General features: G+C 45.3%; 1 long non-coding RNA gene across 1 annotated transcript in view; it reads left to right on the top strand.

Moving 5' to 3' along the window:
• The first annotated feature begins 618 nt into the window (after positions 1-618).
• The window catches only part of LOC146171563 (uncharacterized), a 112,578-nt gene continuing 88,102 nt past the window's right edge, over positions 619-25,094 (top strand). Inside the window, exons 1-2 of the long non-coding RNA XR_014702822.1 lie at positions 619-681; positions 1,163-1,207. This is a non-coding gene — a long non-coding RNA (uncharacterized LOC146171563). The remainder of the gene's footprint in view (positions 682-1,162; positions 1,208-25,094) is intronic.

Here is a 25,094-nt window from a genome sequence, read left to right on the forward strand (position 1 = left end):
ACGTCACAATCAAGGGCGTCCAAAACTCCGCGCTTGATTGTAGCAATCAAGCTCGGATTTCTCACATCCTCCTTGCTAATCTCTGGAGGATTTGATATATGAGTACGCGAAACGCTTCGACTGAAATATGCAATGAGCACCGTGGCCATGAGTAAAAGTGTGCGACAATGACCAAGTTCCAACGCGCCAAACGCTGACGATACCTACATAAGTTAAAATTATTAAGAAAATAAACAGTAACCCTTTTTTCAGCCATAATTTTAAGTTATAAATTAGTATTATCAATGTTTCACTTGCTGTTGCACACATTTTTTCCTTTGCTTAGTTTATGATGACGTAACGTGACAGCAGCATTTCACTAGTGCCACGGTGAATTGTGAAACATGTTTTTTTATTGATAAAATAGCTGTTACAAGATTTAAAAACTACAATATTATAAAACCTTATTATTAAAATTTTATTTTTATACTGCTGTTTTGTTTTGTTTTCTTTTAAGTTTCATTCTGCTCGGTGTTTGCCCCTGGTCAATGTGCCCCTGCGCTCCAGCTATGGTGGTTATCCGCTCCCCGCCTTTCCAGTGTTTACTTACTTGTTGCTTGAGCGTCGTTTTTTTTTTTTGGGGGGGGGGGTTGGGGGGGCCTTGTTCTCGGGCTGTCAATCGGAAGCATCTTCAGCGGCGCAGTACGTCTGAACAAAAATTTATTTTTTTTCTGGAGCCTGAAATAAGTATTTCGCAAAATAGGTGTATTTGAAAGACCTTAATTACTGAAGTTTGAATCGAAATGCCGCTTTTGCAGATCGCGTGCGCTTTCCGAAACTATGAATGGTGCGGAAAAGGAACAATATATGTATATATATATATCTGTAGCGGGTGCCCAGAATATGTGTCAACAGCTGTAATGCCACCAGTTTAACCGCGGAATGTATTGAACGCCTCGGCGTGGTTACGGAAGCGAGTGTGAATATATCAAATGTAGTGCTCTCGGGCTTCCCACATGCGCATATCGTACGCTGTTTTTGCGGGCACGCGTTGGTACATTAGTTGGCTTTTCAAAGTATGCACTTAAACGCACCAGTTTTTATCAATCATGTTGTAGCAGAAAAGCGCTCATTTCAATTAAAAGGCATAAGCGCACACGCGTTTTTCCTTTTCGTCAAACAGATATGTCAGCCGCGGCCGCCTCGATCGAGCCAGGCGTGTACCGAGGTAAGTACATAGTGCGTGAAGCATGTCTGTTGGGAAATTGTGGATCGTGATCGTTTCGCTAAAATTTCGGGGCGCATGTGCTACTGGCGTGATCCGGAGCATGGGCGTCAGTAGGTGAGGTGCAAAGACAGGGTCATAATGAGTACCATACCGGAAATAAGTTTGGGATGCCATCCAGCCCAGCTGACATCTTGATGTCGAGTTTCAATATTAAGGTAAATACGCCTTCCTCGGAAATCTTAATGTTATTAATGGACACGTCACTACGAGCAATGGTAACTGGCGGAATAATATTGTCACAAGCAAAAACTGAGTGGAAATACTCAATAAATGCATTCGATATGAGAAATGAATCATTTGCAGAATTATTGTTAATCATCATTGAAGTAGCTGTCATAAAACACTTGGCAATACCGATGACCAGAATTTACATGGATTAGTTATAGCAGGTCTTGCAGCTGCACACGAAAGAAGAAATTCCTAGCAGAGTTGATTTTCAGTCAAAGCTCCTCTTTTGCTTTATTGAAACGTGCTATTGTGGCCCATTTTCTTGCTATGGGTTAGCCTGTGTGCACACCGTGTTTGATGAAAGATATCATGCGTCATCCACCGAAGTTTGATATTTCTTTATCTTGAGAGGAACAAAGTGTTGAATACATTTTTTCGCCAAGGTTAAAAATAACTTGCCAAATGTGTTCACATCACAAGTGGAACTCGGCACAAGAACTTCTTCAAATTCATCAGCCAGGGTGTCTGTTATTGAAATGTCATCAGGGGAATCGAATTCAGAAAATTAAAAAAAATATATATTCTGTTTAGTAACCGAGAACTTTAAGGAGACAAGAACGGCGCGATGGTCTGAGGTTTTCTCAGCATACCTGCCAACTCTTCCGAATTTTCCGTAAAATGTACGAATTTTGACGAGTCTTACGATTTTACGACTCTTGCAGAAAATTTTGCGGAAAATGTTTCATTTTCGGAAAAAAAAAGTGCGGACATCTATTAACATCATGGCCTCCGAGATAACATCACACGCGCACGGTACAGTGGCTAGAATAGGGGAAGTGTGCCGACCGCGCTACCGACTCTGAAGCCCTTCCGTGATGCTACGGAGCGGGAGATCCAGGGGGCGTTGACAAACGCTTACACGTCCGCTCACTGCGTGTCGTCTGCTCGCTCCCGCAGGGGGCACCTGGGCAGGTGTTTGTGTGTTTTGTGCGACACCACGGACCCCGAGCACCCACGCTTAGCCGTGCGTGGCATCGTCGTGTCTGGGGAAAAGGGGATCCTGGTGGTTGAGCCGATGCCGAGTGTTTGGACCTTTAAGGCCCCTCGGCGGAGGCAACACACCCCTTTGGCCCACGCTTCCCATAGACGGCACCTCCGGGCTGACCCACCCGGGGGAAATCGGCAGTCGCCTTTTCCTGTTCTCCCCTCCATCTTTCACTTTCCTATTTTCTTTCTTAGAACTGTCCTGTCCTCTCTTACCTTCTTCATTTCTTCCTACTTCCAGGCGGCGAGGGTTAACCTTGTGTGGCTAGCTACCCTGAGTTATGCCATATTGGGTTATAGTTGCGGTGTACAGCTGGCGTGGGCAGGAATAGACAATTTCTGTCCCGTCCCCTCGTTGGGCTCCATGGTGGGTGGCTGGCACTGCAGCCGAAAAATACACTTTTTATGGCATCTAAACACCTTAACCCCGATCGTCCTCCTTCTAAAAGGGGGCGCACCGAGACCACCATGTTCTTCTCAAAGAACATAAACAACTTTCCTCGTTTCCACGTGGTCCACAGTGACCACGAGGAAATCACTGCACGACTTGTGTCCCCATTTGTTGTTTCTCGAACGTTGACTGAGGCCATTGGCCAGGGCTATAAGATAAAGAAACTTGGAAACGGTGACCTGTTACTAGAATTAATATACAATCATCAGTATGAGAAGCTCAGTGCAGTCGAATCATTTGGAGAAATGCCGGTAAAGATTAGCCCGCACCGATCCCTGAACACTGCCCGAGGAGTCATCTCTGATGATGACCTTAGGTACGTGAGTGAACAAGAACTTCTTGAAGGCATGAAGGAACAAAATGTCACAGATGTTTACCGGATAAAGATCAGACGAGATAACAAAGAGATAGAAACAAAGCACATTGTACTCACCTTTGCTGCAAGCACTCCCAGAATCAGTCGAAGTAGGCTACACAAAGATAAAACTGAGGCCCTACATCCCTAACCCACGCCGCTGCTTCAAATGTCAGAAATATGGCCATGGCTCTCAGAGTTGCCGTGGCCAACTCACATGTGCAAAGTGTGCCTCGCACGAACACCCTACAGACAACTGCGAAGAACAGCTGCTTCTCTGCTCAAACTGTGAAGGTAACCACCCAGCTTATTCACGCTCATGCCCATACTGGAAAAAAGAAAAAGAAATAATTACACTGAAAGTCACCGAAAACATATCTTACGGAGAGGCACGAAAGCGGCTTTCTCTTCCTCAAAAGCCACACTACTCCGTTGTGACGCAGCAGGGCGCGGCATCACAGCGGTCGTCGGCACCTGCCCAGGAAGCACACAGTTCTTCCAGGGCAGCGCCACCTGCGCCCTCGGTGGAGTCAGCTAGCGCTACTCCACCACCACCCGCAAAGCTGGCTGCGCGGACCCCCAGGTCAGCCGGCCCAAAGGCCTCGACCCATGAGTCGAGGCCTAAAACTGACAATCCTGTGCTTTCTGCACAGTCGTCCACCGCATCTGAAGATGCGATGGACACAACTTCTTCACCCCAGCTGCCTAGGCGGCAAAGCTCACTGGAGCGAAAAAGAAAGGGAAAAGTCCCAATAACAGGTCCCAAGGACCTACAAACCTAAATTTAAACTTGTCCCTTAAATAACTTTTAATTATGGCGCTCCTCATTTATTGGAACTGCCGAGGACTCTTTAAAAATTTAGATGATATATATGAAATTCTTGCGGACTATCAGCCAAACATACTTTGTCTGCAAGAAACCCATTTAAAACCAGCAGACTCAAATTTCCTTAAGCAATATAATGTATTCAGGAACGACAGGCAAGGCAGCTCTCACTCCTCTGGTGGCGTTGCCATTGTAACACAAAAATCAATCCCCTCTCGAAACATCTCACTCAACACAGACTTAGAGGCAGTGGCAATCAGAAGCTTAGTTTATGGCAAAATAACAACCGTATGTTCCCTGTATATTGCTCCAACTTATAAGCTAAGTAGCGAAAGTTTTGAAAAATTGATTGATCAACTTCCGGAACCTTGGTTGCTGGTCGGAGACTAATGCTCACCACCCATTATGGGGATGTACAAGAACGGACTCCCGAGGTGTTCTAATCGAAAAATTCTTATTGTCCTCGGGATCATGCTTACTAAACACGAAACAGCCAACTTACTACAATATAGCTTGTAACTCTTACACATCCATAGACCTAGCCATTGGCTCCTCGATGTTCCTGGGAGCTACAGAGTGGACTGTCATTAACAATCTATATGGAAGTGACCATTTTCCGATCTTAATAAAATATACTGGAAACGGAAATGAAAATGTGTCGAATCCCAGAAAATTCAAAGAAAATGCAGCCAACTGGAAGATGTTCAGGGAACACTCATCATTGGCCAGTTCATCAGTTACTGACTTAGGCGTTGATGAAACTCAACGCTTAATCACGTTGCACATCATAGAGGCAGCAGAAAAATACATTCCACAGACGTCAAGTAAGCCACGAAACAAACGAAGACCCTGGTGGAATGCAGAATGTAAGACTGCTCGTGAAACTCAAAACAGGGCATGGTCGAAACTACGCCGATACCCCACAGCCGAAAACCTAATAGCCTTTAAGCGTGCAAAGGCAAATGGCAGGCGTATTCGACGCATCTCCAAGCGAGAAAGCTGGTCATCATTCCTTTCTTCAGTGAACTCCTATTCTGACGCACACAAAGTTCACAACAGGATAAGAGCACTTAAAGGATATAGCACAGTCCCAACGCCCCTTGTCAGCACCAGTGGTGACTCTCTTGAACATCAAGCAGACACACTAGGGCAACACTTTGAATACATATTCAGCTCAGCACACTATACAGATTCCTTTTTGCGGCACAAGGCAAGAGAGGAGAGGAAGCACATACATGATAAAAGGCCATCCTCAGGAGGATACAATAGCCCATTCACCATGCAGGAGCTGAAGATTGCACTAGAGACATGTGGTAACACAGCTCCAGGTCCTGACAGGATCACATATGGAATGCTCAGGCATCTGCATGTGAACACTGTTGAAACCCTACTCTGCCTGTATAATAAAGTATGGGCCACAGGACGCTTTCCTAAAGCATGGAAGGAAGCGATCATCCTCCCAATATTAAAACCCGGAAAAGAACCCACACTTGCTGCTAGTTATCGGCCTATCGCACTAACCAGCTGTCTATGCAAGCTTTTTGAGAAAATGGTAAATCGTCGCCTTCTCCATTTCCTTGAATACAATGGTCTTCTTTATCAAAACCAAGCTGGTTTTAGAGCTGGGCGATCAACAGCTGATCAGCTCATTGCCTTTGAGTCTGATGCAAGGGATGCTTTTGCACATAAACAACATTGTTTATCTGTCTTTTTCGATCTTGAAAAAGCATATGATACCACTTGGCGCTATGGTATCATCCGCGACCTCTTCTCTCTTGGCATCACAGGAAACATGTTGAGCACAATTCGAAGTTACTTGTCTGAACGGACCTTCAAAGTTCGTGTTGGCAATGCATATTCAAAGCAGTACATTCAAGAAAATGGTGTCCCTCAAGGTGGTGTTCTCAGTTGCACACTTTTTGTAGTCAAAATGAACTCTTTAAAAAGCGTGCTGCCAAAAACTATTTCTTGTTCTGTATATGTTGATGACGTCCAGATAAGCTTCAAATCTTGCAACTTGGCCATCTGTGAACGACAAATTCAGCTAGGTGTAAACAAATTGTCCAGGTGGGCTGATGACAATGGGTTTAAATTTAACTCTGGAAAGAGTGTTTGTGTACTTTTCTCTAAGCAGCGTGGCATCAGGCCTGACCCCAACATTACACTGAATGGCCAGAGCCTTGCCTTTAAAAAAGAACATAAATTTCTTGGCGTAGTTGTTGACGAAAAACTTTCCTTCATTCGCCACATAAAACAGTTGCGACTGAAGTGTCTCAAAGCGATGAATTTGCTAAAAATTCTCTCTCACCGGTCATGGGGCACAGACCGCGACTGCCTTCTGAACCTTCTGAATAGTGTAGTTCTATCACGCATTGACTATTGCTCGATGGTTTATGGGTCAGCATCATCCTCTGCGCTAAAATTGCTCGATCCCGTGCACCACCTCGGCCTTCGCCTCGCTACAGGCGCTTTCCGAACTAGCCCAATTGCTAGCCTCTATGTCGAGGCGAACCGATGGTCACTGCAACGAAGGAGACAATTTACTTCTCTAACTTATGCTATGAAGGTACTATGCCAACTGGACCATCCATGTCGTCGGCTCCTGCTTGACAGAACTGGCACAGCACTTTTCTAAAAAAAACCATCTCTAACACCACCATATCCAATCAGAGTTGCCACGCACATTGAATATCTGAATGTTTCGGTTACCAGTCTTCATACAACTTCCATAAAAGACCTAATTGCTCCTTGGGAAATGCACGGTGTTAATTGCGACCTGTCGTTTCTTGAAGTGGGCAAACATGCATCCCCTATTGCCATACAGCAGCATTTCATGTCACTTCAGGAGAAGTACACTTGTGATGAATATTACACTGATGCTTCGAAGTCTGCTCAAGTCTCCTGTGCAGCACATGGACCACAGTTTTCACAGTCAAAAACCCTGAACAGAAATACTAGTATATTTACCGCTGAATGCAATGGTATCCTTTTAGCTGTGAGACACATTATTGAAAATAAAATACAGACGTCGATCATCTACACAGACTCCCGCAGTGTTTTAAAGTCCCTATCCTTTTGGAAATGGCAAAATAAGAACCCAGTACTGAACTCTCTTTATAACACCCTTTTGTTTGCCCATGAACAAGAAATTAAAATTACACTGTGTTGGGTGCCAGGCCACCGCTGTATACCTGGTAATGAGGCAGCTGATAGGCTAGCTGCTTCAGCTGCCCTTCGAAATGACACAGACATTGATAAGATAACTTATCATGACCTCAAACCACACATAAAAAACATGATTCCACAACAATGGCAAAAGGAATGGGACGCAGCATCAGAAAATAAACTACACACAATAAAGGCAAAAATAGGCAGGTACACCACAGAAAAACAACACAGATTTAAAGAAGTAGCCCTGTGCAGGCTGAGAATTGGCCACACATACATAACCCATACATATCTTTTAACCAACTCTCCTGCACCACACTGCTCGAGATGTGGTGATCGACTCACTGTCATACATGTTTTAATCATATGTGCACAACTGGAACCAGAAAGAAGACGTCATTTTCCCTCCTTGTTCACTCATCAAATACCTGCACACCCATCCATTTTTATTGGCGACAACCCAATGTTTCCTTTAAAACAGGTGCTTAAATTTTTATCACAAGTAGGCTTTTTACATGAAATTTTTTATCGACGTGGGTCTCAGCCCGCTCCTCCTTGAGAGGACGGATGAGATCTTTTAATACATCTACTTATACATTGCGAATCCATTATATATCACAAATGAATTTTAGGCCCTATACACCATTGTTTTTAGCGATATTACAGAGCGAATACATTTTTAGGCCCTATACACCACTGTTCTTTATCCCTTCATGAAAAATCAACTATTCCATTATATCAACTTGAGTACACCGTTAACCTTGAGTTTGGCACTCTTTGGCCTGAGTCGCCCTTGCGCCATTAAAATCCATCATCATCATCAAAAGGTGGATGGGTTTTAAGATTCTTTGCAGCTGTTTTCCACTTGCCCAAAGGCAGTGCAGAGTTTTGGCCGGTGTGCAATGAGCAGTTGGGCGCATGGTTTTGCTGATGGCATGGCAGCTACGTGCTGGTTGGTGACATTTTATACACAAGGTCTTGTAGACTTTGTGTCTAGTTGGAAAAAAAGAGGATTGTAGCAAATGAGCATTATGCTGAAATAATTTTGTGAGTAGCTTCAAAGAGCAGCCTTTTTTAAAAAACATACAAGAATTCCTTCAGCTGAAAGAAAAGTACAGTAGCTACACAGACGTTTACACGGATGGCTCGAAAACAGATCATTAAGTCGGAAGCACAGTTGTTCAAAGCGAATGGGAGAAAATAATAAGACTTCCACAGTGCGCATCCATCTTTACTGCTGAATGCTATGCTGTCTCTGTTGCCATGGAGAAAATAATAAAAGAAAACCTCAGGAGAAGCATAATTTACACAGATTTCCTAAGTATAGCCACAGCCCTTCACACAAGAAACGCAGTTATACCAATTCTGGGAAACATCATACACAGCATAGCAACACTTACAGATGAAGGACGAAGCATAAAAATTTGCTGGTTCCCCAGTCATGTAGGAATCCGAGGTAATGAAAAAGCAGATATGTGCGCTGCCAAAGCTCGAGACAAGAAAATAAAACAAGTGCAGATACCATCTCAAGACTGCATGAAATTGGTACAGAGTAGACTGATACAAAAATGGCAGTCCACTTGGAACACTGAAACAAATAACAAGCTACACCTCATAAAGCCTGTAATAGAAGAGTGGAAATCGAGCACCCATCTTGAACGTTCCAAAGAAGTGGCTCTATGCCGTCTTCGCATAGGACACACACATTTAACACATAGTTTCATTTTAACTAAACAGGATAAGCCCCTGTGTGATTCATGCGGACACGAGCTAACAGTCATCCACATTTTAATCTCATGCAGACAACTTGAACAACTGAGGAAAAAACATTTTACACAGTTTTACAAACAACACATTCCTCTTCATCCAGCTTTGCTTTTAGGTGAAAATGCGCTTGTTGATTTGCCCTGTGTTTTCAGGTTTTTAATAGAAGCAAACGTCCTAAACAGAATGTAAGATTAAATTACATAAATAGAACACCCTTAACCATGAAATTGGCGCATGATAGCCTAAGTTGCTTATGCGCCACTAAACCCAACACAACACAACACAACACATTATATATCACAAATGAATTTTAGGCCCTATACACCATTGTTTTTAGCGATATTACAGAGCGAATACATTTTTAGGCCCTATACACCAGTTTTTTATCCCTTCATGAAAAATCACAACTATTCCAGTGCACCATTAACCTTGAGTTTGGCGCTCTTTGGCCTGAGTCGCCCTTGCGCCATTAAAATCCATCATCATCATCATCATCGTCTGCTCGCCGCGCAGTTAATCAGCCACGTTTGAGACATCCCTTCAAGATCCGATGCATACTTTCTGCTCTTACTGCGACCTCCACTTTTACACGCCATCTTTATTTATTTGTCAACTATCTAAGTCATGCCGATGTAATTTTATTATGCTATGCAGCGGCCATTTTTAAGCGGAAGAATTACAACCAGCATTCTAAGCGGGACTTCGCTGGGGTGGCTTTAAAACCTCCTTTGAGCAATCACTCCAAGAAACACTCGCCGCCAGTAACTGCCACCAGACACTGGCCGAGGTAAAAAGATTAACTTTGCTGGCCACAGTGCTAGATAGACCACTCCGCAATTTCGGTACCCAGTTTTTTTTTGTTTTTGTTTTTTTCACGTATTAAGCTGCCAGTCATTCAAGCTGCGCTTTGATCGACGGTCGTTGGCTTCATCCTATATGACACAGTTGCACTCATCATCATCATCATCATCATCATCATCATCATCATCATCATCATCATCATCATCATCAGCCTGATTATACCCACTGCAGGGCGAAGGCATCTCCCATATCTCTCCACTCAACCCGGTTCTGTGCTAGCTGCATCCACTTGACCCCTGCGAACTTCTTGATCTCATCCGCCCACCTAACTTTCTGCCGCCCCCTGCTACGCTTTCCTTCCCTTGGAATCCAGTTTGTTACCCTCAGCGACCATCGGTTATCCTCTCTTCGCACTACATGTCCTGCCCATGTCCATTTCTTCTTCTTAATTTCCACTAGAATGTCGTTAACTTGAGTTATTTCTCTGACAGTTGCACTAAAGACGTTAAATAGTTCCTTGGGTTTTCATTAGGATTAAGGAGACCTAATTAAGTACTTAGCTAAACGTGGCAAGGCATGGCATAACAAAGCTACAGGAGGCAATACTTTTCTAAACATGAGCTGTAAACATTGCATGTATATCCATGCTAGTAAACCACCCCTGAATTTTTTTTACTGTGAATTTTTTGTTTTCCGAATAGATAGGTGAGCAGCTGAAGAATCACTTGGGGATAGTAGTAATTTTGTTTTTGCAGTTACTGTCTTGCTTCGCTACTCATTTTGCCTGGGCTGCTTAATTGGCTGTTTTTCTTCTGTGACACAAGAAAAAACACCTCTGCTGCACAACAAATTTCATTTTATAATTGATTAGCAGGCGCTGAAGCATTGGGAAAATTTCTAAATTACCGCCATTTTTTTTTTCAGTTCTTCAGTGGCGTTATTTAAATAACTGGCAGTTATCACTTTTGTATCGAGCTCTGAACTTCGCGACCGTATTGGGTGGAAGACTTTAGCAACCTGTAGAAAAATCTGCTGACTGAAGTTCTTGTACAGCATTTACAATGATTGTACCGGTATTCGAGACAACATGAAAAAGATTGAGTTATCAATGCCGCATTAATGTATTTAAGTTTTCATTTTTTCCTAAAACAATTCTGGACTGGAATAAGCCTTCGAATGATGTAGTCTGTGCACCCGACTTCCTAAGTGCTGTTGAAATTTTCCTTGAAACGGTTTTTGACACATGCATATCAAGGCACAATCAGAAAAATGGTCCGGAATACGCCGTACAAAGGGGCCACCCACGCTCGTTCTATCAATTAACATAGCAGTTGTGCCATAAATAACGTGCCAAAGCTGACGTGACAGTAATTATTTTCTAAAGCAGCTCGCAAAACAGCAGCATTGCGCCTTTCAATAATTTCGCACACCGAACAACTATATCTAGTACGATTTGTACTCGGTTTTGTAACGAGGTACAAAACAATGACTTTGTCGCCGGCTCATCATACACCGTGAGGCAGAATTTGCACCAAAAAACAACGCAAAGCGCCCACATCCCGTGCGCACTCCAGGGTTCAAGCACGCGTTTCATGTGCCGACCTCACGTGGATGGATGGATGGAATATAGGAGCATCCCCTTTGAAACGGGGTGGTAGCAGTAGCTATCATGCTCATTTTTCTCCATATATCTTAATTATTGATTTAGAATTGTTAACTAAACCATCATTCTATTTATTAATTTTTGCTCCTACATTACTAACATTATGTCACTTCTCTGCTTTTAAGCCACCAATCTTCCCGCCATTTTTTGCTAGTTTCCACCGCCGGTTTATTCACCCGGCCACTGTTATCTCTAAACCCCAGAGCTTCAGGAACAGTGATTGCGCCTGCATCAACTTTCGGATGGATACCATTGCATTCGAGTATAATATTGGGACGCTGGCGGACATGTCGTAACTCCTAGTGGCCTGTGCACGGCACGAGTTCAAATTCGCAGCTCCACGTTTATTGTAAGCTGCCTCGTTATACCTGACTGCTCCCGTGACGTTATCCTTGGGGTTGATTTTCTCCGGGAGTATGGAGCTATTATCGATCTCCGAAAGCGCACAGTGACATTTTCAACCGAGAAAGCTGCTGATACTGACGTCAAGAATCGCCAACGCCACGCCGCCCTTCGAATTTCCGCCGACAGCGTTTCGATTCCGCCACGCGCCAGTGTTTTTGTGACTGTTACTTGCGACGAACTGCGTGACGGGCATGCGGTCGCGGAAGGCAACCAGTCACTTTTGCTCACCCACGGCTTCTGTACAGCGCGCAGCCTCATCCACCTCCGCGACGGCCGGTCTGATCTCCTGGTGACTAACTTCACCAACGAACCCCGGAATCTTTTTCGTGCTACTGCCATCGCGTTTGCTGACTCCTTAGCGGATGTTTCTGAATGTTTTACGTTTGGGGCTGTTAGCACTGTGCAGCCCCCACTTGACCGTCTTAATATTAGTCCGGATCTCTCGGACACACAGAATCGTGAGCTACGTGCCCTCCTACTAGAGTTCAGCTCTTGCTTTGCGTCCTCATCGAAAGTACGGCAAACGCCTCTCGTGAAGCACCGCATCATTACTCCTGACGACGCCCGCCCTATCCGCCAGCAGCCGTACCGCATCTCAACGACGGAACGTGAAGCGATTCAGACACAAGTTCAGGAGATGCTTTGTGATGGTGTCATACAACCATCCAACAGCCCGTGGTCATCCCCTGTCGTGCTGGTAAAGAAAAAAGATGGGACCCTTCGCTTCTGTGTCGATTATCGAAAGCTGAATGCCATCACTAAAAAAGACGTCTACCCGCTGCCCCGTATCGACGATTCGCTCGACAAGCTTCGTCGCGCCCAGTACTTCTCCTCCATTGACTTGAAGAGTGGGTACTGGCAGATTGAGGTTGATGAGCGGGACCGCGAAAAAACAGCTTTTGTCACCCCAGATGGACTGTACGAGTTCAAAGTGCTGCCTTTTGGCCTATGTTCAGCGCCGGCAACTTTTCAGCGCATGATGGACACCGTCCTCGCCGGCCTCAAATGGCAAATCTGCTTAGTCTATCTCGACGACGTTGTCGTATTCTCTGAAACCTTTGAAGAACACCTCGAACGCCTGCGCGCAGTATTAGATGCCCTCCGGTCAGCTGACTTGACGCTCAAGCCCGAGAAGTGCCACTTTGGCTACAAAGAGTTGAAGTTTCTTGGCCACCTTGTGAGTGCCGCAGGCGTTAGGCCAGACCCCGACAAGACTTCTGCTGTCGCCAAATTTCCCGTTCCTGCAAACAAGAGAAGTTTGAAACGCTTCCTGGGTCTTTGCACGTACTACCGCCGCTTCATCGCCGATTTTTCCAAAGTTGCCGCCCCCCTGACTCTCCTCACGCGCGATGATACACAGTTCGTGTGGGGCGCCGAGCAACAAGAGGTTTTTGCGGAGCTGCGCAGCCGACTGCAAACAAGCCCTGTTCTTGCGCACTTTCATGAAGACGCTGACACCGAAGTCCACACCGACGCCAGCAATATCGGCCTTGGCGCTGTACTCGTTCAACACCAAGCTGGCGTCGAAAAGGTAATAGCCTATGCCAGCCGCACGCTCTCCCGCGCCGAGACAAACTACTCCACTACGGAAAAGGAATGCCTTGCGGTTGTGTGGGCAACCATGAAATTTAGGCCTTACCTCTACGGCCGCCAGTTTAAAGTTGTCACCGATCATCATTCCTTGTGCTGGCTGGCTAACCTCCGCGACCCATCGGGGCGCCTAGCACGATGGAGTCTTCGCCTCCAAGAATTTGAGTACACCATTGTGTATAAATCTGGCCAGAAGCACGAAGATGCTGACGCGCTGTCGCGCGCACCCGTCGGTTTAGTCGATGAGAGCACGGACGATGAGAGCGGTTTTCTTGGACTGGTGAGTGCTTCAGACATAATGACCCGACAGCGAGCTGACCCGGACCTTCGACCTGTCATTGACCACCTGCAGGGTCGCGCTGCTGATATCCCTCGGCAATTTGCTCGAAACCTGTCTGCTTTCTGTGTCCGGAATGGCGTTCTATACAAACAGAACTCCAGCACTGTTGACCGAGCGTTCCTCCTCGTAGTGCCAGCCGACCTCCGTGCCGATATCCTTTTTGCCTGCCATGATGAGCCCACCTCCGGCCACTTGGGCTTTACACGCACACTCGCCCGAGTTCGTCAAGCCTATTATTGGCCTAAACTCGCTGACGCCGTTCATCGCTACGTCAGAGGCTGTCGTGAGTGCCAACGTCGAAAGGCGCCACCTCTCAAGCCAGCGGGTTTGCTCCAACCTATTGCGCCTCCCCGAACACCGTTTGACCAAATCGGCATCGACCTTCTGGGCCCATTTCCGCTGACATCGGTCGGTAACAAATGGATTATAGTTGCGACCGACTATTTCACACGGTATGCGGAAACCAAGGCGGTGAAGCGTGGCACGTCATCTGAGATCGCCCAGTTTTTTATGCAGCAGATCGTGTTGCGCCATGGCGCACCGTCCCAAGTAATCACCGATCGAGGCACGGCGTTTACGGCACAACTTATGCACGACGTATTTGAGCTGAGTCACACGAGCCATCGCAAAACCACTGCTTATCACCCACAGACGAATGGCCTCACGGAGAGACTCAATAAAACGATCGCCGACATGATTGCAATGTACATAGACTCCGAGCACAAGACCTGGGACGAGATTCTCCCGTACGTCACGTATGCCTACAACACTGCCATCCAAGAGACTACGCGTTTTACGCCATTTCGCCTGCTCTATGGACGCGACGTTCAGACGATGTTAGATGCCATGCTTCCGTGCTGCACGGATAATCCTCTCATCCCAGACGCTGAGCAGTTTGCTCAGCGCGCCGAGGAAGCACGTCAACTTGCCCGCATCCACATTCAGCAACAGCAGGGAAAGGATACGCGTCGCTACAACTTCCGTCATCGACACGTCACATACCAACCAGGAGAGCAAGTTTGGGTGTGGACACCGGTGCGCCGGCCCGGCTTGTCTGAAAAACTGATGTCGCGATACTTTGGACCTTACAAGGTTCTGCGCCGTGTCACAGAAGTGACATACGAAGTCCTTCCAGCGGGTACTGTGCAGACCTCGCGTCGACAACCACGCTCCGAGGTCGTGCACGTTGTCCGCATGAAACCGTATTTCACGCAGTAATGTGCGGTGTACTGTGCACTCGTTTATTTGTGTAGGGCACCGCCTCTCTTTTATATTCGTTTTCTGTACTGACTTGCATCGCCCATCGCTCGCGCCCAGTCTGTGCTTTCGTTTTTTTAGGAGGGGGAGTAATGCCACCTGGTGTCCCAGATGTTTTTAGGTGACACCTGGTAGAAGAGGACGCCGAAGTTGTCTTGCGTGCTGTGCGCGGAACTTTGCCTGCTGGTTGAGCTTCGTCCCGTCGTCTTAGTCACATCTAGCCCTCTTGTCCGTGACAATATGGTCAATTGTTTCACTGGAGTTTCCACATACAGCACATGCGTCATCTCCATTGTTAAACTTCTTTTTGTAGCTGCGTGTTCTAAGGCACCCTGATCTAGCTTCAAAAAGTAGGGCACTGCCTCTTGAGTTATCAAAGAAATCTTCCTTCCTGATCTGCACTTTCCACTTTCGGTATAATTCCATACTCTGTTTTTTTTCCATCGAATTTATCCAATTTTTACCTTCTGTGTTTTTCACCTGTTGCTTAATGCTCTTTATTTCTCCGTCCTTGTTACTAACATACTTACTAGTTAGTTTCCTAGCTCTTTTCTTCCATTGTGAGTCAACGCTTATAGGTACAGGTATTTAAATACATTAGCTGCCCATCTGTTACTGTCCAATTTCCTCAGGCGTTCCTCATATAATATTTTACTCTGGGCTTCCCGTACTTCGAAAGATGCCCAGCCCATATCTCCCTGTACCGCCTCATTTGTAGTTTTGCCGTGGGCACCTAGTGCTAATCGTCCAACGGATCTCTGATTTGTTTCTAATGTCGACTGTACCTCTGATTTTAGGCACAAAACCGCATTTCCGAAAGTAAGTCCGGGCACCATAATTCCTTTCCAAATACCCCTCAATACCTCATACCTATTGTATCCCCACAATGCCTTATGCTTCATTATCCCGGCATTCCTTCGCCCTTTGGCCTTAAGTGATTGCTCATGCTTTCCAATGTATGCCAATGCTTCGTTTACCCATACCCCGAAATATTTATATTCTGCTACTCTAGGTATTTCAAGGCTAAGAATTTTAATACCCTGATCAGTTGAGCCGTTGAAAATCATCAGACCCGACTTAACTGCGCTGAAACTGAAGCCTAGAGCGTCCCCTTCGCCTCCGCAATACTTAACTAGAGTTTGCAATTCTTCCAGACTCTCAGCTAGCAGCACAATATCGTCTGCATACATCAAACCAGGGAGGCGCTGCTCTACCGCCTTTCCACCTAATCTGTATGACACGTTACAACCTAGGTTACTGTCTTGTATCCTCCGTTCCAGGTTTATCATATAAAGCATGAACAGCACCGGTGATAGAGGACAGCCTTGTCTTAATCCTTTGCATACTTTGACATCCTCCGTACTTCTTATCCCTTCCCACGTAATTTCTACTTTGTTATCCCGGTATATTTCCTGTAGGAACTCTATTATCTCATAACCGCTACCTTCTTCTTTTAATACGTTCCACAGGAGTTCCCTGCTTACGTTGTCGTACGCCCCGTTTATGTCCAGGAAGGCCAAATACAAAGGTCTATTTTCCACTCTAGATATTTCGATGCATTGGGTAAGCACGAACAGGCAATCATCTAAGCGCCTACCATTTCTGAAGTTCTCCGTTCTGAAGTTCTCCGAGTATCTTGTTACTTTCAACCCATGCTTGCACCTTTAATTTCACCGCCTGCATGGCTAACCTGTACATTACAGATGTTATGGTAATCGGCCTGTAGGATTTTATGTGCATCCTTTCTTCTTTCCCTTTATAAATCAAATTCATTTTACTCTGTCGCCAGCTGTCCGGAATTTGCTTATTCGCTGTGAGTGTTTCCAAAGCTTTTAACAACGTTTCCTTACTTTTTGGACCGAGCTCATTAATCAGCTTGATCGGAATTCCATCTATTCCTGTAGATGTGTTTTTAGGAATATTTTTTTCTGCCTTTTTCCAGTTTAGATTGGTCAGTTCTAAGGTGCTTTGTATTCTGCTACCTTGTGTTGCTTCCTGATTTGCGGAGATTACGCTATTGTCGTTCTTAAATGACTCGGCTATAACTGATGTAATGTAGTTCACTGCGTTGTCCCCCTTTAAACAATTTCCCTCGTTATCTTGAATCCGATCTTGCTTTCTTTGATTCTTCTTCCCTAGCCAGCTTATATGGTTCCAGAATTTTCTTGCTCCGCCTCTAGAGGCATCGTGTATATCAGCCATCCAGCGATCGGTGGACTGTCTTATTTTACTTTGGACGAGGGCCTGCACTTGAAGTTTCTTTTGTCGATATGATTCCCATTTTTGGTCGATTTCCTCCTGAGAAGCCTGTGCTTTCTTTGCCATTCGGTGTTCCCTTGAAGCAGCCCGTCGTTGTTCAATAGCTTCCCGGATTTCCTTATTCCACCAGCTCCGTGGCTTCCTCTTTCCATTCCAGCGGTTTGCTACTTTAACCTCCTGAATTTTACTCCTTATGAGTAGTTCTACCTGTTCATAATCCCAGTCTTCTATGGGGCTTTTCTCTATTGCTTCCTCTATGTCTGCTGCTATCTGCGCTATTTGATCGTCGTTTAATTTTGCGTTTACGTTTTGTCTAAGTTCCATTTCTCTTTTCATCAAGGGCCCCATCTGCAGACTAATGCGTTTATGATCACTTCCCAGACTACACTCCCCTTCTTCGTCTATTTCCATTTTTGTGACCTTGCTATAAATTTCCTGCGACATTAGACAATAGTCAATGGTCGTCTGCCTGTTGCGGAATTCCCACGTGATTTGGCCTTCACATTTTGTTGCTCTATTTACTATAACTAGATCGTGTCGCTCGCAGAAATCTAGCATTAGCTTCCCGGTACAATCCGTGTATCCATCCAGATCGTCGATGTGGCCGTTCATGTCCCCCAGCAGAATAATATTGGCCCCGTTTCCAAACTGGCTTATATCGTCAGTGAGACATTCAACAAGATCCCTGTTTTCTTGCCTGCATTGATGTCCTGTTCCTAAATAAACTACCCCTAGCCATGCCTTTATGCCGGCAATGGTTCCTGAAACCCAGATATGTTCTTTACAAGATGACTTAATTCTTTGCCAATTTGTTCCCTGGTGTATCAACATACCTACGCCTCCACCCTTTCTTTCCGTTCTCGTTCTGTTGCACCCTTCCCAGACGTAGCCTTCTATAAATGGCGGATCTTCTAGATCCCTGAGATGAGTCTCGCAAAGAGCGTACACACCTATTTTGTCATCCTTCAACTGTTGTTCTATCTCTAGCCATTTCGCTCTTTTTCTACCTCCTTGCATGTTTATGTAGCTGATCCTAGTGTTAAATTTCTTTTTTGTACTTTTCTTTCTCGACATACTCTTTGCCATTTTTGCGGGCTCAGCCTCCATTATTACACTTTCTTCTGCTTCACTTCTAACTACCTCTGTGCACGGAGTCCTCGCGGACCCCCTAAAAAAGCTACAGCCCTGCCTGCCAAGCGCCAGCCGATCTCTGCTCCGACCCTTCTGTTAAAATGAATGCCATCTCGCTGAAAAGCCCTACCAAAACCTGCTTTATGTACTTCCCTGTTTACCTCAACCACTTCGAAACGCTTCTCCAGGCTTAACTTTCTCATGTCCTGATTAACTGTCACCACGTCCTTTTCCATCTTTCCGTTCAATCCTAGCACCTCTGGTACTGTGCATACAACTATCTGCGTCTGCTGTGTTATCTCCCTGATCTCGTCAACTCCTTTAGCTAAACTTTTCACCACTCCTGCAGCATCACCATTTAGGATATCGTTTAGCCCCGCGGCTACTATTACCATACTGCGCTCTGCGGAATCCTTCAACAGCCTATTTTTACTCTCTTTTAGTACATCCCTCATTGTTCTCCCTGGGAAGGCTTCAACCAACACTCTCTTATCACCCCTTACACGATATCTCCAAGATATCTCGCTTGCACCTGTTCATGTTAGAATCTCCGGTGATAAGCACCTGGGCCTTCTCTCTCCCTCTCCCAACTGTTGGCTCCTGCTTTCGGTTATCTGTGTCCTTATCTCTGGGATTTTCATTCTTCCTTACTTCTTCCTTTTTTTCCGGCGTCTTAGCTGCTTCTAAATAACTCTGACGGTTCGGATCCACCTGACCTACTTTGCTTATGCCTTCCATGCCAGTGCTGGCCCCAGCCACGTGGCCCGCATTGGAATGTTCGTCCTTGTTGGTTCCAAGGACAAAGTCGGCCCCTTTCTTTTCAATCTGAGTAAGCTGTCCAAGCAGTTTCTGATTTTCCGTCCTTAGCAAACGTACTTCATGTTCTAAATCCTCCACACGAGACACTAAACTGCCCCTTTCTTGATCAAATCTATCTAGACGTGTAGTCAGTACGCAACATCGGCACAAAACGTCGCTGCCTTCCGCTTCACCTACAGAATCAAAACGCGTTTCTTTGAGATTAACCTGCGCCTCACACTGAGTACACTTTACCTTCTTTTGATTGCACATCTTAAGCGCTCATCGACTGAACTATAACTGTTACGAATTCTTAGAATATACAAATTGCCAAAAGAAGACACAAGAAACGACTAGCAAACACGCGTTAAAAACCAAATCTGCGAATGCCAATAGCCTAAAAGAAAAATATCTATCTAAACAAGATAGCTAAACAATGAACGCCAAGAAAACCTAGCTGCCGGCACGAAAAACCAGGCCGCTAGGACCAAGAGCTAAAATCTATTCTTTAGGCTGCACCTAACCTAACTAGCTGAAAAAGAAATAAGGCAATAAAAGAAAGAACTCATCTATTTGACGCTTCGGAAGCTCCCGCTGTCGCCAGTCCGTCCGTTTCCGGTAGCCACGTGCAATCGGAGGAGCGATGGAACACGCGTCCGCACCACACGGCTGTCAACTGTCCGCATCACCAGCGGAAGCATCACCAGGCAGCTTCAATGCTCCCCATAGGCGCCGCTTGGCGGTAATCACACTTTATCATTCTAGCCACTGTACGCGCGGAAGGGTAATCCCGGAGGCCATGTTAACACTATTATGGTATCTTTGGCAGCTACGAGAGGGAAACACATATTTGTGATATCATCATCAGCAGCTGCAAACGTTGTAGTTACTTCTATCGTCTACTCGGGGGAACACGAATCCATATCCAAAACTCAATACTGCCTCCGCCAGGCTAGTGGCTGTTCCTTTGTTCACGTGTTTGGAAAACTTTGGTGTTGGCCTCTGTTTTTGCGTGACCTGCGGCCGCATCCGACTCAGTGTGACTCTGAAGTTTTAGTAGTAGCGGTTTCGCAGTGCTATGGCGGGCTCAAAGCCACGACAGTACTTCCAAGTATTTTCGAAGTCGTACGCGGCAGGATTTCCCTGCTTCGTGCTGTCTAAGAAAAGAAAGAAGTTCGGATTTTGCACCACGTGGTGCCTGTGATGTTAATATTTCACATGGTGGCAAGTCCGACATTAAGATCCACATCGCTTTGAAAAAGCATCAAGGATACGTGCGAGCCGCGGACAGCCAGCCGAGCCGCGTATATCTGATCTCCGAGCCATATCCTTTATTTGGTGATTTTAATGCTCATTCGTGTCTTTGGGGCAGCGAGCAAACAGATACTCGTGGTCAGCTTATAGATTTTATTTTATGCAGCAACGTGTGTCTCCTAAACTCTAGCAATCTAACATACTACTCCCCAGCCACAGGCAAAGCGAGTTGTTGCAGCAGCACGTCTATCTATTCCCCAATCCACAGGAGTAGTGCACCAAAACCACAAAGTCTGGTGGACACAGGACAGTAAAGAGGCCAAAAAAGAACAAAATAAAGCCTGGGGTATTTTTCGGAGATACCCAACCATGAAAATCTGACAGTTTTTAAAAAAGAGCCAAAGCTCGATATATATGTCGTAATGCCAAAAAAAAAATCATGGCAGAAGTATGTCACATCTATAAACAGCTCCACAACATCAAAAAAATGTGGCAACAAATTCATAAACTAAATGACAGCTTCTCCCCATTCACAATTTCAATCCTCACAGCTCCTAATACACAGACAAGCATCGAAGAACAAGCTAATATACTAGGGGAGCATTTCCACAAAATTTCGAGTTCTGCACACTATACAGAAATATTCTTAAAGTACAAGGACAGGATTGAAAAATATAGGCTTCCTACGAGGGGCAGCACGAACACACTCTACAATAGGTTGATTACGCTGCAAGAACTGAAGGATGTTCTCGCTTGCGGTAAGAAAACTGCACCTGGTCCTGATGAGATTCATTATGAGATGCTCGCCCATCTATCAGAAGCATCTGCAGAAGCGCTTCTATAGTTTTTTAACAACATCTGGGTACTAGCTAAAATACCGGAGACTTGGAAAAGAGCCATAATTGTGCCGTTCCTAAAACCCGGCAAGCCGCCGACCTGTCCTGTGAGTTACAGACCTATCGCCCTAACTAGTTGTTTAGGAAAATCTTTTGAAAGTATTTTAAACACTAGATTAACCTTTATTTTAGAATCAAGTAAACTGCCTAATATTCATCAGTGCGGTTTAAAGAAAGGGTGCTCAACTACAGACCACCTAGTGCGCCTCGAAAACACTGTCCGCGAGGCGTTTATACATAGACAGCATTGTCTCGCTGTTTTCTTCGATCTAGAAAAGGCATATGATAAAACTTGGAGATTCGGCATCCTACGTGATCTAGCAGCTGTGGGCATCCGGGGTCGAATGCTCAGTGTTTTAAAAGACTTTCTTTCACATCGTTCATTCCAAGTGCGCCTCGGTACCACCTTGTCGAGAAGCTTCATTCAGGAGAATGGGGTACCTCAGGGGTGCATTCTAAGCACAACGCTTTTTGTTGTAAAAATCAATTCCATTACCAATGAAATCCCAAATTCCATTATGTGTTCACTCTACGTAGATGACCTCCAGATAGCCTACACCTCTTCCAGTATATCAACGTGTGAGAGACAAATACAAATAATAAACTAGTGGCATGGGCCGACAAAAATGGGTTTCAGTTTTCCCCACAAAAGACGGTGGCAGTTATGTTTTCACTCAAACTGGGTATTCAGAACAACCCTGTCTTGCAATTAAATAGAACCAAATTACCATTAAAAGAAGAGCACAAATTCCTAGGCATTACTTTCGATAAAAAACTCGCATTTCTACCTCACATAAACACACTAAAAAAGAAAGCCTCGAAATCTCTTAACATACTGAAAGTTCTTTCGCGGAAACATTGGAGTTCCGACAGGGCATGTCTTTTACATGTATACCGTTCTGTTGTACGCTCCCGCGTGGACTATGGGAGTATAGTGTATGGTTCAGCTAGGCCTTCATATCTAAAAAAACTGGACCCTGTACATAGCTTAGGTCTGCGCCTTGCATGCGGTGCATACAGAACATCCCCTATAAGCAGCCTGTATGTAGAAACAAATGAGCCTTCACTGGAAGACAGACGAATAGCCCTCACATGTGCTTACATTCTAAGAATAAGGTCACAAAAAAAACACCTCTGTTATCCAGTTGTCACAACTTGCCCCTCTCAATTAATTTTCACAAATAAAGCCAAAGCAACAAGGCGACTGATCATGCGATTCAAAAGCATGTGCAGTGAGCTGCAGATCCTGGACCCCTTTCCTGATGTCGCACAAAACAACAGCCCTCTACCTCCATGGTACAGTCTTCCTGCAGTCTGTGACCTCACTCTCACACAGTTTCCAAAAACGAAAACCCCACAAGAGCACATTATTCATCATCATCATCATTATCATCAGCCTGAGTATACCCACTGCAGGGCAAAGGCCTCTCCCATATTTCTCCACTTAACCCGGTTCTGTGCTAGCTGCATCCACTTGACCCCTGCGAACTTCTTAATCTCATCCGCCCACCTAACTTTCTGCCGCCCCCTGCTATGCTTTCCTTCCCTTGGAATCCAGTTTGTTACCCTAAGCGACCATCCATTATTCAGGAATTCCTAAATTTGCAGGAAAAGTACAAAAACTTCAGACTTTTATACCGATGGATCTAAAACTGCTGTGTACACTAGAAGTGCAGTTGTGCGAGGAGATTCTGTGGAAATCATAGACTTCCACACTGTGCATCTATTTTCACTGCTGAATCCCATGCCATTTCTGTTGCCGTAGAGAAAATATTAAAAGAGAATGTCATAAACAGCATTATATTTACAGACTTCCTAAGTGTTTTCACAGCTCTAAATTACAGAAACGCAGCCGCTCCTTTACTCGGAAACGTAATACACAATATAACAACAGCTCGAGGATACAACGTAAAATTCTGCTGGGTCCCGAGTCACGTGGGCATTAAAGGCAATGAGAGAGCAGACACATGTGCTGCTAAAGCCCGCGACAAGCAAATAAAGAGCATAAGCATACCTTACAAAGACTGTACGAAACTTGTACATCTCAAATTAAAAAAAAATGGCAGTCTGCCTGGGACAGTGAAGTGGGAAATAAACTACACTTGGTAAAGCCCATTTTGGGAGAATGGATGTCGTGCCGGCATCAGGAGCGTTTTATAGAAGTAATCCTATGCCGTCTCGGCATTGGACACACGCACCTGACAAACAATTTTTTGTTGAAAAAAGAAGAGAAACCACAATGCGAAAAATGCGGAGAGGAATTAACTATTAACCACATTTTATTCACATGCGCAAGTCGAAAGGATAAGAAAAAATTATTTTGCAAAATTTTACAAAGTATACATTCCTTTTCACCCTAAACTGATTTTAGATGATGATGGACTTGTTGATTTATCTTGTGTTTTCAGTTTCATAAGGGAAGCAAATGTTTTACACAAACTATAGGAAAAAATGAAACATACTTCACTAAGAGAAACTGAAACCTTGTGCTAGGCACATCATGGTGTTGGCAGCTTAAACGCCATTGAGTCTAAAACAACCCAAATTTTTAAAAGGAGATTTTTTAAACAAATTAGTTTTTAACACACTCATTTTGCCATTTCTTGCAAAACAAAATTTTCACCTTGCCCCAGGCGCATGATAGCCTTAGTTGCTTATGCGCCAAAAAACCCAACACAACAACAACAACTACACTGCCAACCAAGATCCGTATAACTCGTGCTATGGTCTTTCCAATTGTGATGCATGGATGCGAGAGTTGGACTGGGAAGAAGGCTGACCGCCAAAGAATTTACGCGTTTGAATTGTGGTGCTGGCGGAGACTCTTGAGAGTTGCTTGGACGGCCAGAAGATCAAGTCAGTCGACATTGTCGACCATAAACCCTGACTGCTCATTGGAGGGTCAAATTCTAAAGTTAAAGCTCAGCTACTTCAGTAATCTGATGAGAAGAGAGGAGTCGCTGGAGAAAGATTTGATGTTGGGAAAGGTTGAGGGTCACCGGAGAAGGGGTAGGCAGCAAATGCGATGGTTAGATGGCATGCTAGAGGTGCTGCAGATGATGCTAGGTGATGTTAGGAAGATAGAGACCGGAAAGTGGGGCGTGATATGGTCCATAGGGTCTCGAAGAGTCGGACACGACTGAACTGAACTAACCCGCAGGGGGCATCTGCTAAAGCAGATGTTTGGTGTACCGTGCGACACCACGGACCCCAGCACCCACGCTCAGCCGTGCGTGGCATCGCTGTGTCCGGGGAAAAGGGGATCCTGGTGGTTGAGCCGATGCCGAGTGTTCGGATCTTTAAGGCCCCTCGGCGGAGGCAACACACCACTTTGGCCCACGCTTCCCACAGACGGCACCTCCGGGCTGACCCACCCGGGGGAAATCGGCAGTCGCCTTTTCCTGTCCTCCACTTCATCTTTCACTTTCCTATCTCTTTTCTCAGCACTGTCCTGTCTCCTCCTCACTTCTTGTTTTTCCTTTTTTCTTGGCGGCGAGGGTTAACCTTGTGTGGAGTAGCTACCCTGAGTTGCCCATATTTGGTTATAGTAGCGGTGTACTGCTGGCGTGGGCAGGACTTCTTGCAAGTTCCTGTCCCGTCCCCTCGTTGGGCTCCATGGTGGGTGGCAGGCACAACTACCGAAAACACAAACCC

Source organism: Amblyomma maculatum, unplaced genomic scaffold (assembly GCF_055883805.1).
Source record: "Amblyomma maculatum isolate TAMU_Amacu unplaced genomic scaffold, ASM5588380v1 scaffold_19, whole genome shotgun sequence".
Lineage (NCBI taxonomy): Eukaryota > Metazoa > Arthropoda > Arachnida > Ixodida > Ixodidae > Amblyomma > Amblyomma maculatum.